The following is a 15,922-nucleotide window of genomic DNA, read 5'->3' on the forward strand; positions in this document are numbered from 1 at the left end:
CCTGTTCTTCCTGCTTTTCTATTAGCTGATCTGCTATTTCAAGACCTTGTGCATAGGCTTGCTTTTGAGTATTGCTCTTCATTACTGTTATTATTGTGATACAATGCTATAGACATGGTCCTTGTCCAGGCACAAAGTCTGCTTACATACACTGCTTCAACAGCTTCTCATTTCTAGAACTTATTTGAGTACTTGGGGGCTGAATGATCTGTGGGGTTTCTGAAGGAAACATGACCATAAACCCAGGATGACACCAGCCTTTTCTGTACTTTGCACAAGCTTTGCAGAATCAAGAGAAATTAGATATATAGTCTTGGGCACTGCTCATTTTGGTTTGGATCCAGCTCCTCTAGTGTGCCCCTGCAATGAGGTTTGGTGGTTTAAGCATAGTTTAAGAACCAGAGATGTCTGATCCCAGCTGTGCTAGCCCTTGTGTGGCCCTGGTTGTAGCCATGAATTTCCATGTGTCAGCCTCCTCAGCTGAAAAATGGAGCTGTAGCTCCTGCTCACCTCCATGTAGGTGTTGGAAAGGATGACTAGTTTACATTTGTGAGGAGCTTCTGGTATGCAGAGTACTTCATAAGTGCTGAGTGTAGTTAGGATGATTAGAACCTTCTATGGAGACCACGTATGAGGATCATAGAATCATGGAATCGTTAAGGTTGGAAAGACCAGTAAGATTCTCTAGTTCAACTACCAGCCTATTCCTGTGACCACACTAGGCCACGGCCCTCAGTGCCACATCCATCCTCCGTGGACAGTGAGTCCCCCACCTCCCTGCACAGCCCGTTCCAGTGCATCACCACTCTGAGAAGAAATGTTTCCTAATATCCAACCTGAACCTCCCCTGGTGCAACCTAAGACTGTTGCCTCTCTTCCTATCACTGTTATCTGGGAGAAGAGTCCAACTCACACTTGTCTACAGATTACTTTCAGGGAGTTGTAGAGAGCTGCAAGGCCTCCCCTGAGCCTCCTCTTCTCCAGACTGAATAACCCCAGTTCCCTCAGCAACTCTATGTAAGATTTGTGCCCCAGACTCTTCAGAGTTTCGTTGCCCTTTTCTGGACATACAAAGATGTTTCCTGGGAAAAGAAACAAAGGTAAGGAAAGCCAACTGAGTTCTCCTGGAGATGAATGACAATCTGCCTGGAGATGAATGACAGTCAGCATATCCAGGCGGATTTTTGGGTTCAGCCCAAGGGTACAGCCCTGGTCTTTTCATTGCAGTAGGCTTATTGCTGGTGTTGTTCCTAGAGCAGCTAAGCAAAACCATAGCCCAGTATCTGATGGATCTGCAGCAGAAGGCAACCAACCTCTGCTCCAAAAAGAGAGGCAGATAAGGGAAGGAGAACTGGCCTGGGAGGCATCCAGGCATACCTGGAAGAGTACCCCTTGCCCATGGTGAGGCAGCAGACTCGGATTTCATGGAGGCTATAATTTTGCTTGCTGCTGCTGCGAGATCCTAATAACTGAGCCGAGAAGGGATTTTTTACGCCATCCGAGGCATTCCTGATCCCCCTCCACATCTAGTGAAAACTTAATAGCGTGAGAAAATGCCTTCCTGTAGCGTCTTGTAAACCACATGGAGACCAGCAACAGATGGAGGGGCGAGACCAAGGGGCTCCGTGAAGATGTTGCCGGTCCTCAGCATTCCCCGTGAGGGATGGAAGCACTAAGAAATGGCACTTTTGTAGGGTAAAGCCTTCAGTCAATGAGAGTGAGAAATTGCAGAGGGTGCTAAATGGGTGCTCTGAGGAATGTACATAAAGGGAGAGGGAGAGCTGCTCTTCCATTGCTATTCCCTCATACAGATGGTAGCAGTTAAGATTCCTGCAGGAGCCAGGAGTTGCAAAGTTAGCACATCTGAAAAGTTTCCCGATGCCTGAAGTCAGGCCGTGGCAAACAATGCTCGCTGGGCTGAGCCCCGCTTGGGTGCTTTTATTGCACTTGGACTGATTTCAAGCTCTGCTCCGTGATTAATTGCGCCTTTAAAAATAAAGTTCAAAACACTTCCCAGGAAGTCTGGGAAAGGCAGAGAGCTTCGGTAGCACCAGGAACTCAGTGCTCAGTGCAGTTTTCATTAACTGCAGCTTGCATTAGCTGCAGCTTCACTTGGGCATTTTCCATCTGCATACTAGGATGGAAAAAGGTTAGGACTCTTTACTATAGAAACAAGTATATGTTTAGGATAGAGGAGGTGCTGGTTCTACTGATGGAGGAGCATAGATTATATTGCCTGAGAAAAGCTGGCATGGAGTGAGCAGAAACTTGGAAACCAGGATCATAGTTATTCATGAGCACATAACAAAAGAGCCTGTGAAGGGTGGCTGCACCTCATCCACCACCCTTCTGGGGCATCTGCATGAGACAGCATGGACTAGAACTCACATATCCATAGAAACACACTGCTGCAAGGATTGCACAGGGCTGCACTGGCACCCAGAGGGGCTAAATGAGCTAATGAGGATCCTGGCTGGCAACACTCTGAGCAAGTATCTTCTCTGCAAAAGACAGAGGTCATTTTTTGCACAAAGATCAGGATAAACAACAGAAGATGTGCTAAACCAATGGAAAATACCACAGGAAGGCAGCAAGCAGGGGGCTGCAGGCACCCTGTGCTTGTCTTGGCAGTGTCCACACCAGGACAGCCCAGCAAATACAGCTCCCAGTGTGGTTTGTAAAGATGCAACACAAAAAACCCATGGGGCTCTGTTGCCACCAAGCATTCCTGTACATGTCACTATGATGTGCAAATGGGGTTCCAGATGCCTGAGAACTAGACGGTAGATTTGTTATCCTGCGGGCTTGTGGCGGGCTCTAGGCATCCTTGGGCTTCTGGCATTTTCCTCTTCTATTTGGTACGTCTGAAATAACACTCAGATTGGTAACAGTTGAAGGCAGGCACACTTACACTGCTGGTTGATTTTGCAGAGCATTGTTCCATCTCTTCCCATCCCCTCTCTTCCTCCACTATACTTACTTTGCATTGTGTCTCACTTTAGGACCTGGTTCTGCAAATAACCAGAATATATAAAAAAATAACCAGTTTGCTTAACTTTAAAATGTTGCAAGTCACTGTGGTGCAATCAGAAGTGCAGCTGGCTCTATGTAAATCATCAGGCACAGCAGGGATGTGCACCCCGAACTGCAGGACCTGGTCAGGATGCTCTCCTCTGAGCTCCACTCCCAATGCTTTTTTTGGTTATCATTAGTCTAAGGATGCTCTGTTTGCAACACTGCCATATCAGGCTGATGTCCTGGGATACCTGCAGGCCAGTGCCTGGAACACTATCAGGAAATCTCACCTCATTCCACTGCTCCAATGGCACAGTGTGTATGGTGGGCTGGGATGTCACTGCTGACCAACAGCAGCTTCCTCACTATGGAGCAATGTGTTTTTAGCTGGTTTTCCATCATGCACAGATCTCTTACCAAGGCGAGCTCGGCAGTGGGTAGACAACACTCCTTTGGAAATGCTTTTCTGCCTCAAATCCCTAGGCTGAGTTTTTGTCTTTGTGCAGCAGTAATACCACCACCATGCTGACAATCATAGCCCAATCATAGCCCCAGTGACTGCCTAGAAGCAGGGCACACAGCTGATAGTTTTTCTCTCTCCTTCATCCCTCAGATACCTGCAGCCCCGAATGCACAAGTCTCTGTGGATTGAGGCCACATTATGTGCTACTTTACATTTATATCAAATAATGGATTAATAAGGAAGGGATTTTCCCAAAGCTCAGATCAAGCATCTTAACCAGAGGCATTATATCAGCAATCACCACACATATGTAAAATTGCAGGTGGAGCAAGCCTGCACATGGAAATACCACTGTTTGCGAGCAAGAATTTACTGCGTTGTTTTTTGTTGTTGTTGTTGTTTTTTCCTCCTAACAATATCATTCTGCCTCTGTGCCGTGTCCTCTGATCAAATTTCATCATGTGCTGAGCAAGGAATACACGTGGGAATGTCTCCATGTTGCTGCCTTCCCGCACAGACTGGGAGCAGCACTGATGCCACCACTCGCAGTGTCACACGTTCACCTGTGAGTCAGTGACATACCCAGCTGATCCTGTTGTGGCCTGTGCGTGATCAGAGCTGGTTCAGACACCTTTTTTTTCCCTGCTCCTTCTGATTCAGTGCCTAATTTAGATGGCTGACAGCTTCACGCTGCCATTAGTCACAGCCCTGCTGTTCACTAGATTTCCAGGAGTCGGGAAAGGACAGGCAGTCAGAGGCAAAGGACTTGTCCTCTTTTGGGTGAGCATTTGGTGGACAAGTCTGGGAAGAATCAATCACTGTGTGATTTCTTGGCACCTCAGAAGGGAGCCCAAGGCCTGTTGATAACATCTGCCTCTGCGTTTCAAACAGGAGGTGCTCCCAAGGGGGTCTTCATAGAACCATGGAATTGTTTTTAATTGGAAAGGATCCTTAAAGGTCACCTGGTCCAACTCCCCCGCAGTGAACAGAGACACCTACAGCTCCATCGGGGTGCTCATAGCCCCATCCAGCCTGGCCTTGACTGTCTCCAAGAATGGGGCATCCACTGTATCTCTGAGCCTTCCAGTGCCTCGCTTATCATAAAAAACCTTTTCCATATATCCAATGTCACCTCTCCTCTTTTAGTTTGAAATCGTTTCTCAAACCTATTTAACCAAACTTGGGACGTTTGAGAATCCCACCAAAGCAGCAGGAGCTGCCAGCCTGATAACATGTGCCATGTTGGGGGGCCCGTGTTGACCAACACTGGCCATAAGCAGCTTCTCGACATCTGGTGAAGATTTTCCCATTTTCAGGAAGTTCTGCTGCCTTCTTACCGACAGCAGCCAGCTGGCTCATCCACCACAGCACACAGAAATGAGATATGCTAACCACATGCCCTCATTTCTTTCATGATGTTTACCTGGGATTTCAGCCAGATTGGCACTGAAAACTGGTTTCTGAGACCAGAATTTGGGACAGTGATAATCTAATCTGACCTCCTGTGCAACCCGGGTCAGGGAGTTTAATATGATAATTCCTGCAAGGGAGAAATTAGCCTTCCTGGCTGCTCAGCGGACTCTTCTCAGCCTAGCAATTTGTGGTTGAATTAGATATATTCAGACTGAAGCAATGATGATTTTTCATCTCCCTTAGTGGATAAAGGTCTGGTTTGTTGCATTAGATTTTCTCCCCAGATACATTCAAGCAATGTTCAACAGCTAAATTGGATTAGAGGAATTACACCCTACATAGTTGAGGTATAATTTGTGTATCAAGATATTGCACCACTAATAGTTTAACCATGCAAATTCTTGGGTAAAAGGGACAATGGTTACAAATGCGATGACTTCTTGCAGATGATTGTGAGCTATTTCTGCACAGTGATTCAGAGGCAGTAGGAATTGGGTGCAGATAATACAGGGGAATTTTATGACTTCCTCCTCCACTTCACTGCCCTGACCCTGCTTCTCTCCTGCCTCCAATTCTGATCTCATTTTGGTTATATACTTACTTGCAAGCATCCTGATATTTCTGAAGGGATACTGGCCATGTGTGGCAGAGTATCCACTTCTGACAATTAAGTAATATTCTCCCACAGTGAGTATTTTTATTCGAGAATCTCATCTCTTGCATAATGTGAAAATGAAAGGCAAATATGCTGGAGAAAGAAGAAGGCTGAACGTTCAAGGCCTCAGAAATCTCAGTCTGACTCCAACTCTTGTTAAATGGCCAACAGGAGATCACTCTTGATCTTCCAGCAGAAAGCTGTTCCGGGGACTGCTCTGTGCAGTGGCTTAAGATCAGTGAGTCCCTAAGGAAATATAACACCACAAATGTACAGCTGTCTGTGCATGCTTTGCGTGTATCTACCTCCATGCATATATATATATACATGGCACACACAAACAGATCTCTGCATATATCTGAGCTGCTTCAGTTTGAATTAAGTGCTTCCAGCAGGAGAAGGTGGAAAAATCTCTTATTGAGCAAATATGCAGAGCCCAAAGCTACCCATAGTATGGCTATGTCCTCCACTTTTTCTCTGTCACAGACAAAACTCCTCTCCATTCCATGGAACCACTGCTGCATCTTACCTGGGAGGTCAGCAGTGCTCCGTCTGTGGCCTTCACAATCTGGGCAAGCACCTGAGGTAAAACAAACCTACTACCAGCTCGTTTAAACTCACCAAAGCAGAATTTTTCCCTCTAGTGCTTCAGAGTGGGCTTAAACCTACAGGTCTAAAAGCCAGAGAAAGAGCACGCATCAAAAGCCAGGCAAGGACAGAGCGGTGGGTGCCTTCTGCTTTTTCATTCACCCTCTTGCTCTTTCTCCTCGTTCTTCATCTCATTTCCCTTCCCATGGTCAAATGGGCTGAGTGGGTCTCAGGTCATCTGTGTCTAACAGAGTACAAGGAAATCCTGTTGGAATATATAGGACATATTTTGGTCCAGTAGGTTTTGTGACATTCACGGAAGGAAGTGTCATTTTACTTACAATTGAAATTACCTAAATAAAACCAGGCTGTGCTTTCCCCAGCAGTCACTGCCTGTGGCTCACTGAATAAGAAGCTCTCAATAAAACAACAGGCTCAGCCTGGAGACCAACAGTCAGCTGGAATGAATGGGAATCAAAACCAGACTATTAGTATTTTGTTGCTTTTTTTCCTTGGCGGCAGATAAATTTGCCCCCATGCAAACTAAATGAGAGCCAAGATTTGTTCCGGAGTTCTGAGATCACTTCTTTGCCTCTTCATACTTTCTCATTTCTCGACAGGGTTTTATTTTTCATAGTATCAATCCAGTAAGCAAGAAGCCTGTGGAGACCTGCTCACATGGAGAACAGAGGGGAAAACCCAAACCAGTATTGCTGCTTTGCTAATGGCACAGAGGCTCAGATAACAAGTATGGCTGCTGGATATTTAGGCTCTGCATGTAGCCCACCTTTCCTGGCTCCCTTTGCAACACAAAATGACACACATTTTCTCTTTCCCAAGGCATTTTTGTTGTGCTTTTTTTTTTTCTTTCCTTCTCCCCATGTGTGGCTGAAGAATCTGTTAAAAAAAAAAAATAGCTTGAAGGAACCAATAGGAACCAGAACTCTACTGAGGCAGGAATTACATGGCTTTCCTATGGAGCCGTTTGACCTCTTACTAACAGGATGGGGAAGAAGGGAGGCTGGGCATTTTGTTCTGTGTGGTACAACTTTGAATCTGGAACTGGGGTTAATTTCCCTGCTGAAATTAGCAGCACTCTGGGAGGTGGGTCTGTATTGTTATCCCAGCTGTATGTATCGATGTGTAGTAAAGCTGTGTATATAAAGATGTGTAGTATAAGAAAGGGAAGGACTTTGGAAATGGAAGAACCATTATATTGCATTTGGCCTGTATTTGCTTTTCCTGGGGTACTTACTCCTCCCACAGGGTAGTAGAGCTGGGACTGTCATGGTGGCCTCTTGACTGTGGCTACCCAGAGACACTGTGGATAGCCCACCTCTGGGCTGGGTTGGATGGAGTTTCAGGCAACCTGATCTGTTGGAATGCGTTCCTACCCATGACAAAGAGGGTGGACTAGATGATCTGTAAGATCCCTTTCAACCAAAACCATTCTATGGTTCTGTGCCTCCTGTTTCTGTCCCTGGTGGCTCAGCCATCACTGTGCATAGCAGTGCCACTACTGGGAGTTACACTGTGGTCCTCACACTAGGTTGTATAGCATTGTATCTCATGAGAAGTTGTGTCACCCATGCCTGTTTTAATAACAAATCTAGAGGAGGAAAAAAAAGAGAGGATCATTACCTGGCACGCTTCCTTCAGCAGAAAACTGGGTGTAGAAGTTCCTGCCCTATCAATCACCCTCTGGCTCTTGTTTGTTCATCTTTGATGTCTTCTCAAGGGTGGCACTTGGCTGGCAGGCTGTGCTTATCCATGGTGTCATTGGAAGCATCCCATGAAAATAAAATTAGATACTGCACATGAGGAAAAAGGAAGATATTTTGCATCTCATTGCATAGCAAGCTTTCTCAGTACTGATCTCCGAGGGGGAGCTGTAGACTGTTCGCACTGTGCTCGTTACCAGTCCCCAGGCAATGCGTCCTGCAGAGGTTTTTCAATAAATTAAGGATTTTGTCTTCTTTACCAGAACTGCTGACAAGCATTTTGTATTGTCTTGCCTATCCAAGATTTTCACAGTTCTGTGTCCCATAGGCTCACAAATTAATGCTGTATTGATCCCCATAGAAAAAAATGTTTTTAAGAAAACAAGAGTGGCTCTTTCTGTACTTAGTTTTGCCAGTTTTCAAACTGCACTGGACTCTGAGTGTCTTCTCTTTTGAAGATGCATTCATTTATGTGTTTAGAACTGCTACAGACACACTGATGGCAGCCAGATTCAGGCCTGAACTCCTGTTTTGGGGGATGCAGCAGCACTCTTCTGTGGAAATAACAGCAACTCTGGGCATCTTGAAACCAAGGAATCCTAGAAGGCTTTTTCCTTCTCTCTTTCCAGAAGATTGCAGCACCGTGTTACAACAGCTGCAGCCACTGACATTAGCTAGGGATAGGACTGCTGCCAGAGATCTGGTGATGATTTTCATTCCATGTTTCTGGAGTTTGTTACCTTATAAAAGAAGCAATCAGCTTTCTTGTAATAGGGCAGGGCTTTACATTACTGCAGTATTTTCTACTTCCAAACACTTTACAAGCATTAAGTGGTGCATCGTCACAGCACACCTGCAGAGGACTGTGGATAGGTTTTATCTTGATGTTATAGTTGTATTTAGTCAAACAAACAGGAAACAGTTTTCTCATCAACTCTTCATTTTCTGGCCCTCGGGTTAAACCCACAGGCACAGTCCCATCCTATGTCTGGTTTGGGGCTTGTCTCTAATCAGCCTGGGATGTCATTGATGCAGAAAAACAGCCCAGGGAATAATAAGCCACAAATATCAACACCTGGCTGCAGAGTGGCCGCATGTCATAGTTTGCCCTCATGTGTAAATGTTTAAGCCAGCTCTTGAGCATTTCCAGCCTTCTCTTTTCAGACCATCTTACGCTATGCACAGAATTTTGCAACCACAGCTCATCCTCTCTGACTGAAGAGCTTGTTTTAAAGGCACATCACTCACTTTAGTTTACAGCCACCCAGCCTAACAACAAATGACTTGATGATAAAATGTTGTCATAGTAATCTCTCCCAAAACATATTTTCAGGCTTCAATAACTATATAGCCAAGGGTGAAGAGTACAGCAAAGATATGTCATGAAGGAGACAAAGGTGAAGGTATAGAAACTGGGGAAGCAGCAGCAGCATGGGTGAGACAGTGCCTGCACACCAGAGACAAACATCCCATGTGCTACCAGGCTGCTTTTGGAGGCCTGGTGCTCCTAATCCTTCACCCAGGGCAGATCCTGTACTCTTCAGAGGAACAGAATCATAGAATCATCACATGATTTGAATTGGAAAGGACCTTAAAGACCAACTAGTCCAATCTTCCTAGATCAGGCTGCCCAGGGCCCATCCAACCTGGCTTGAACACTTCCAGGGATGAGGCATCCACAATCCACAGCTTCTCTGGACACCCTGTGCCAGTGCCTCACCACTCTCACTATGAAAGACATATTCCTTATATCCAGTCTAAATCTACCCTCTTTCAGTTAAAAATCTTTGGTCCTTGTCCCGTCACTGCAAGCCATTGTAAAAAGACTTTCTGCATCTTTCTTTTAAGCCCCCTTTATGTATTGAAGGACCACAAAAAGGTGTGCCTGGAGCCTCTCCAGACTGACCAAGTCCAGCTCTATCACCTATTCTTCATAGAGAGGTGCTTTGTCCCTCTGAGCATCTTCATTGCCTTCCTCTAGATCCATTCCAGCACTTTCATGTTGTTCTTATGCTGGATACATTACTCCAAGCAGGGTCTCACAGGGAATCTAGAAGGGAACAATCACCTCTCTCAACCTGCTGGCTACATTCTTTTTTTTTTCAGTGACCACTCTATGTATTCTTATTCACCTGACTATGCCAACATGCTCATATGCTGATGTGAGAGACTGTTCTAGTTCTTTCAATTTTACTCAATAAAGAATGTCCGCTGCCCAGAAGCTCCCAAAGAACCTTGTTCTTGACAAAGTACATTCACTGTTTACATTATGCTGCACTGTGATTTTTGTGGTGGTTAGAAACCTTAATGAGTCACCAAGGCTACAGCTTTGAGTCCCACTCTGGTTGCTCATACTTGCTGGTCAGATGCAGTAAAATACACTGGGCTCATTTTCACACTGCATTTCCCAGAGGCTTTGTGTAAATAAAAGGACACTGAATGCTCCTGACTCTCCTGATTGCTTTCATGAAGCCAAAATTCAGGAAGCTAGACTGCTTGTTCACTATGCCTCTTATGTCAATAGCCTCTTAGTAAGAGATTTTTAAAAAGGCCTATGACTTACTTGAAAGGAAAACCCCACAATGGGATGGAAGTTTGTGATTGTCAGGGCCGCTCTAATCTGAAAATCATGATGCATAGTCTGAAAGGTTAAGTACATGAATACTGTCCAGTTTTTCATTTAACACAGGCTAAATGTCATGTCTGAAAACGACAGCACTGTTGTCCTTGCTTCTTGGCCAGCCTACATCCATATGTTTATACAGCACATAAGGCAAAGACTGAATGTCCCAAGCAACAGCCACAGCAGTCAATGAACTTACAAACATCAGTAGAAAACATCTCCACATCAGTGGATTTCTTGCTTATGTAAGGTCATTTATATATCAGAATTTCCTGCTGCTGTTAAGAATTACAACGGTAATCCTACATGAATTGTTTTCTTAATGTTTCAACTGCAGCTAACCATCAGGCAGGCAAGATAGTGCAAGCCACATGGATGGAGCTAGCCTGTGATCTCACTCCATTACACAACAGTTGGAGGAGCCCCAGCAGTGTAACGCTGCACAGAACAAGCTCCAAGGAGTTTGGGCTTATAGACAGTCACAAGGAATTATTTTAAGTCATGGGAGAGGGAATGGGTATGAACGGGATTTCAAAGTCTGGATTACCCATAAGGCCAGCAGAATACATTCCTATAACCAGCAACTGTATGAAGGCATCATACTTGGCTCGTTTCCTTTTATCTTACCTCTAGCAGCCATAATCTCAGATTTGTTCTACCTGTGTTTCAATAAAATGTGACTACAGAGCCTGATCCTCACTGAGTAGGCAGCTCTTGTGAAACCAGCAGGTCTGTGAGCACCAGACTGGGCTTAGGCCAGTTCTGTCCTGGACAGTGAGCCACTATTTCCATTACATTATCTTTTTCTTCCACTGACTTTTTTTCCACCTTAAAGGCATTTATATTTCAGTCATAAAACATGTTCACATTCCTACGTGTTCTGAAACAAGTCTCTTCCAAAAGGTTCATATTTTAAGGTTCCATTCAATTTTCTGACAGAATGAATATGCCTGTACATAGGAAAGTACTGTGAAAGGCAGGCTGGGCTTAACTCCACCAAATTCAGTCTGGGTTTATGTTGGCACTGAGCACTTGCTGTGGATGAGGCAACGACAGGCTGAAGGCGGGGGGAAGTACCAAGGACCTGGAAGGCACAGAAGGAGCAAAAGAGAAACAAGGGCTCTGTGAAATGAGATTCTCTCCCTGGCTATAGAATAGCGCAGAAGAAAACAGCATTGCTAACCTCCTGCTTTCTGGGATCCACGGCACACAGAAGATATTTTCCTCTTTAAGCCTTATATTTCAGAGCTCCTCCAAGTTTTTGGGGCTGATCCCTAAGCCGCTCCCCACTGCCCAAGGATGAGACTGTCTTGACCAGCCTGACCACTGTCTGTACCTATCTCTGCTGTCCTGTGCATCATGTCATTACTTCCCAAGAGATTTTGGTTAATATGTGTCAATTCTTTGCAGTCCCATGGTTTAAGCTCTTTAGATCATTACTACTAAAAACCAATTGAGGAGCAACTAGCCAAGCACACGAGTAAGCACAGATCCTTAGGAATTCAGAAAAAACAGCCCCAAAGAGTTTGGTAAAACCACTTCATTCTAACAGCTCAGGTTTTAGAAAGATACTAATGCAAGACTTGTTATCATGCCCAAAGCACTGGTAGGAAGACAAATTCAATGACCGAGGGAAAGCTCTTTGTAAACCAGTCAGAAGCCCACCTATACTTTTCTCAACAAGACAACTGCCCTGGCATTACAACCAGTATCCTTTAGGCCACAACAGAGATTGATCTGTTGCACAGTATCTGCATTTTTGTGCTGTTTGACTGGATTTTGGATGAGGTCTCACTTTTTTTACTGGCCTTTGCCCTTCACTATGGTGTGCATAGTCTCTGAAGGAAACTCTGCTTCCATCTGTGTTCTCAGTGCTCTGCAGGGCTTTCGTGTTTACTGAAATAGATCCTTGTACTCCCTCTGCACTTCTCTCAGAGCCTGCACACAGCAGCCCCCTGGGGTTGTTTTGGTTATCTGTATACTTTTCTCCTTGAATTAGATGACTTCTCCCTTACTAGACAGATTGCACAAGCTGTTTCTTACCCAGACACCATGAGTCTTTCCACCCCCAGAAATTGCCACACAGCTCCTTGCTGAGCATCTCTTTCCCATAAATAATTCATTCTCAGATTTCTTAAATTCTTGGTCATTTTCCTTGATTCAGCTATGTCAATGACCTCTGTTATGATAGCAGTATCTTTTCAAATCAGTGTATCTGTGGTATGAATCCTGTTTAATATCTTTTTTCTTATTTTATAAATAAAAATATGTACTGTAGTCCTTCACATGTGGAGCAGTGAAATTGACATGATGTTTTTGTGCCTGGTTAAGAGCTCAGACCTACCTTAACACCAGCCAGCTCCCAATGCCTCTTACTCAGCAGTTTCCATGGACAGGGTGCAGGCGAGCTCCATCTCTGGAGCTCATGGGTTTGTATCATGTATGAGGGGATGCGAGAGGACAGGAGGAAACTCATCCCACCTAGCTGAAGTATTGTATTCATAAACCCAATTACTCAGCCTCCTGTAACTACTGCTTAACATAATTCCCATCTTGTGTTAATCTTCTGTCTCTGATACAAGACCAGGTTCACTGTAAATATGATGACTTGAGCGAAGTCACTGTATGTGGGCTCATAGAACCATAGAATCATAGAATCATTTGAGTTGGAAGTGACCCTTAAAGGCCATCTAGTCCAACTCCCCTGCAATGAGCAGGGACACCTACAGCTAGATTGGTTGCTCAGAGCCCCATCAAGCCTGACCTTGAGTGTCTCCAAGGATGGGGCATCCACTACTGCTCTGCGCAACCTCTGCCAGTCATCCTCATGGTAGGGATCATTTTAATGGGTATGATGGCAAATATATGATTCCTATGCTCAGTCCAACAAAATCCAGTGGAAACAATGAGAGCAGGAGCAGAAGCACATGATATCCAGCCCAGTTTTACCAGAAAAAAACACTGGATACTATGTTATCAGAAAGATTAACCCTGTGTTCACTTTTCTACACAAATCAGAGCTGCCTACAGAAGATGATCTTCATGTCTATATGGCATCCTTTCCATGACATCTCTCTCCCTGTGCAAAGGCTGCCCTATCTCATGCTGGTTTGTATGCTCAGTAACACATATTCCCTTAAGAAGGAATCGTAGAATGGCTTTCAACCCCCATGCCGTGGGCTGGTTGCCCCCCATTAGCTCAGGCTGCCCAGGACCCCATCCAGCCCAACCTTGAGCACCTCCAAGGATAGGGTATCCAGAGCTTTTCTGGGCCTCACCACCCTCTGAGTAAAAACTTTCCTAACATCTAACCTAAATTTTCCCTCTTTTAGTTTAAAGCCTCTCCCCCTTATCCTGTTGCTATCAAACCTTGTAAGGTGTTGCTCTCCTTCCTGCTTACAAGATCCCTTCCAGTCCTAGAAGGCCACAATGAGGAACATCTGCTTTGCTCAACCCTTTTGCTCTTACTGGATCTGAGGACTAAAGTCCCCTCCCTGTGTCACTTTGCTTGTTACAGCTGCAGTGCAACACTGTGTTCATGATTAGAGGCCTCTATTTTTCCACATCTCTGCTTTCTACCACCCCATACCCCAACCTGCTTTGTCCCCACATGTACGAGCATCCTTCTGTCCCCATCTCGTCCATGCTGGCAGCCCACAATCCTGCCCCACTGCAGCACTTGGGCCTTGCAATATTTGCAGCCCTGCAAAACTCCTGCATCCACACTACCTCCCCGACATACATGATATGTTCACACAGAACCTCCTCACACAGCCACATGCGCTGTCTGTGACCTCTCCTCTCCCCTTTGTTTCTGTTGGCGGCCAGTATTTATGCCCTGTGACACCTGAGGCCTGCTCTACTCCTGCCTTCCTCTTACATCCGCTGTTCCGCACACCTTTGCTCTTGGGTTCAAAGTTCAAAATGAAAAGTAGTTGCAAGTGAAAGATTAAAACATGCGAGTGAAACAAGACACTCATACCCTTGTGTACTTCTGCCAATGTCCTTGATACGAATCGATCTTTCTGTCCCCCTTGATACACAGCCAGTGGGCCCTTTGTACTGTGTGGGATGCAGAGATCAAAACAAGCAGATTTAATGAGCTCACTTCTAACAATATTTTGAAGTCGCCTTTTTGTAGCGACTTCTAAGTTTTCTCTGGCTCTACTTTGCATTTGTCTCATTAGAAACGTGCTTTTCCTGTCAGGCCGCTGACACTGCAGGGAAGCAACTCTTGGAAGCTGACTCCCAGTCTGCATCTAAGTACACATTTACACACACAGACAGATTCATATGCATTGATTCTTTAGCAAAATTCAGGATCTCGTAGGTCATTTCAGTTACAGGTAGAAATTGAAGATGAGTTCAACTCTCTTCATACCTGCTGGTTTCCTACATGACAGTTCAAATCCTTCTTCCCTGAGCACAGGAGCATTAAGTTACTGATTTATTTTAGTCTTAGTTCTCAAAATGTCTGAGCTCTTCCTAGGTCAGCTCCCTAGTGCCCATGGCACACAGCTATGGTTTCCCTGCTCTCCTTCCTTTCCTGTGGGCTCCTGGCCTGGTCTGCTCCTCAACCTAGAGTTCATCCCTTGCTCTACATGCACATACAGGGTCAGAACGTTCCCAAAAAATCATACAATTATAGAATGGCTTAGATTGGAAGGAACCTTAAAGATCAATCAATTCCAACCACCTGTCACCCACCAGTTGAGGCTGCCCAGGGCCCCATCCAACATGGCCTTGAGCACTTCCAGGGATGGGGCAACTGCAGCTTCTCTGGGCAGTCATGCCAGTGCCTCACCCAGAGCAAAAAAAATTTCTTCCTAATACCTAACCTAAATCTCCCTCTTTTAGTTTAAAATGTCTTCACTGGGATCTGTCAACTTACCATGTAATCATTGCTTCTTTCTGTGCTTACATTTGGCTTTTGAGGTTCCTGATTTCCTACAAGGACCAGCTTTTTGGTGCTGAAAAGAGCTAGAGACCTCTCATGCAAGAGGCAGATTGAACACAACCCTCCCGCAATGGGGCTGGGACAGGACAGGGCCCAACAGTCCCTGCATCTCTGTGTGGTGACTGAGAGGGATGTCCACAGCCCCAAGCTATCAGCAAGCTGAACATATCAGAATTTGGCCTGGTCTGAGCCACAGACTTAATGAGGATAATGGCCCATACTCTAAAGAGCTTGAATTTATCAACATTTGGAGTGTGCTGTGCTGTCAGACTCAATTATTATTGTTACGCATCACGCTGCTCTTTGCCCTCTCTCACAAATTGTTTCATCCTATCCTGCAGTGAGCTGGGGCTGAAGATAAATTGTGTTTTGTGAGCACACAAAGGCTACATACTCAAAGGCACAGTAGATATCACAGCCATGCACACCACAGCATTTTACACTTTGCATTTTTGCATTGCAAATATGCATACTGTAACCAGACTCG

The sequence above is a fragment of the Meleagris gallopavo genome, chromosome 2, assembly GCF_000146605.3.
Source record: "Meleagris gallopavo isolate NT-WF06-2002-E0010 breed Aviagen turkey brand Nicholas breeding stock chromosome 2, Turkey_5.1, whole genome shotgun sequence".
Taxonomy (NCBI): Eukaryota; Metazoa; Chordata; class Aves; order Galliformes; family Phasianidae; genus Meleagris; species Meleagris gallopavo.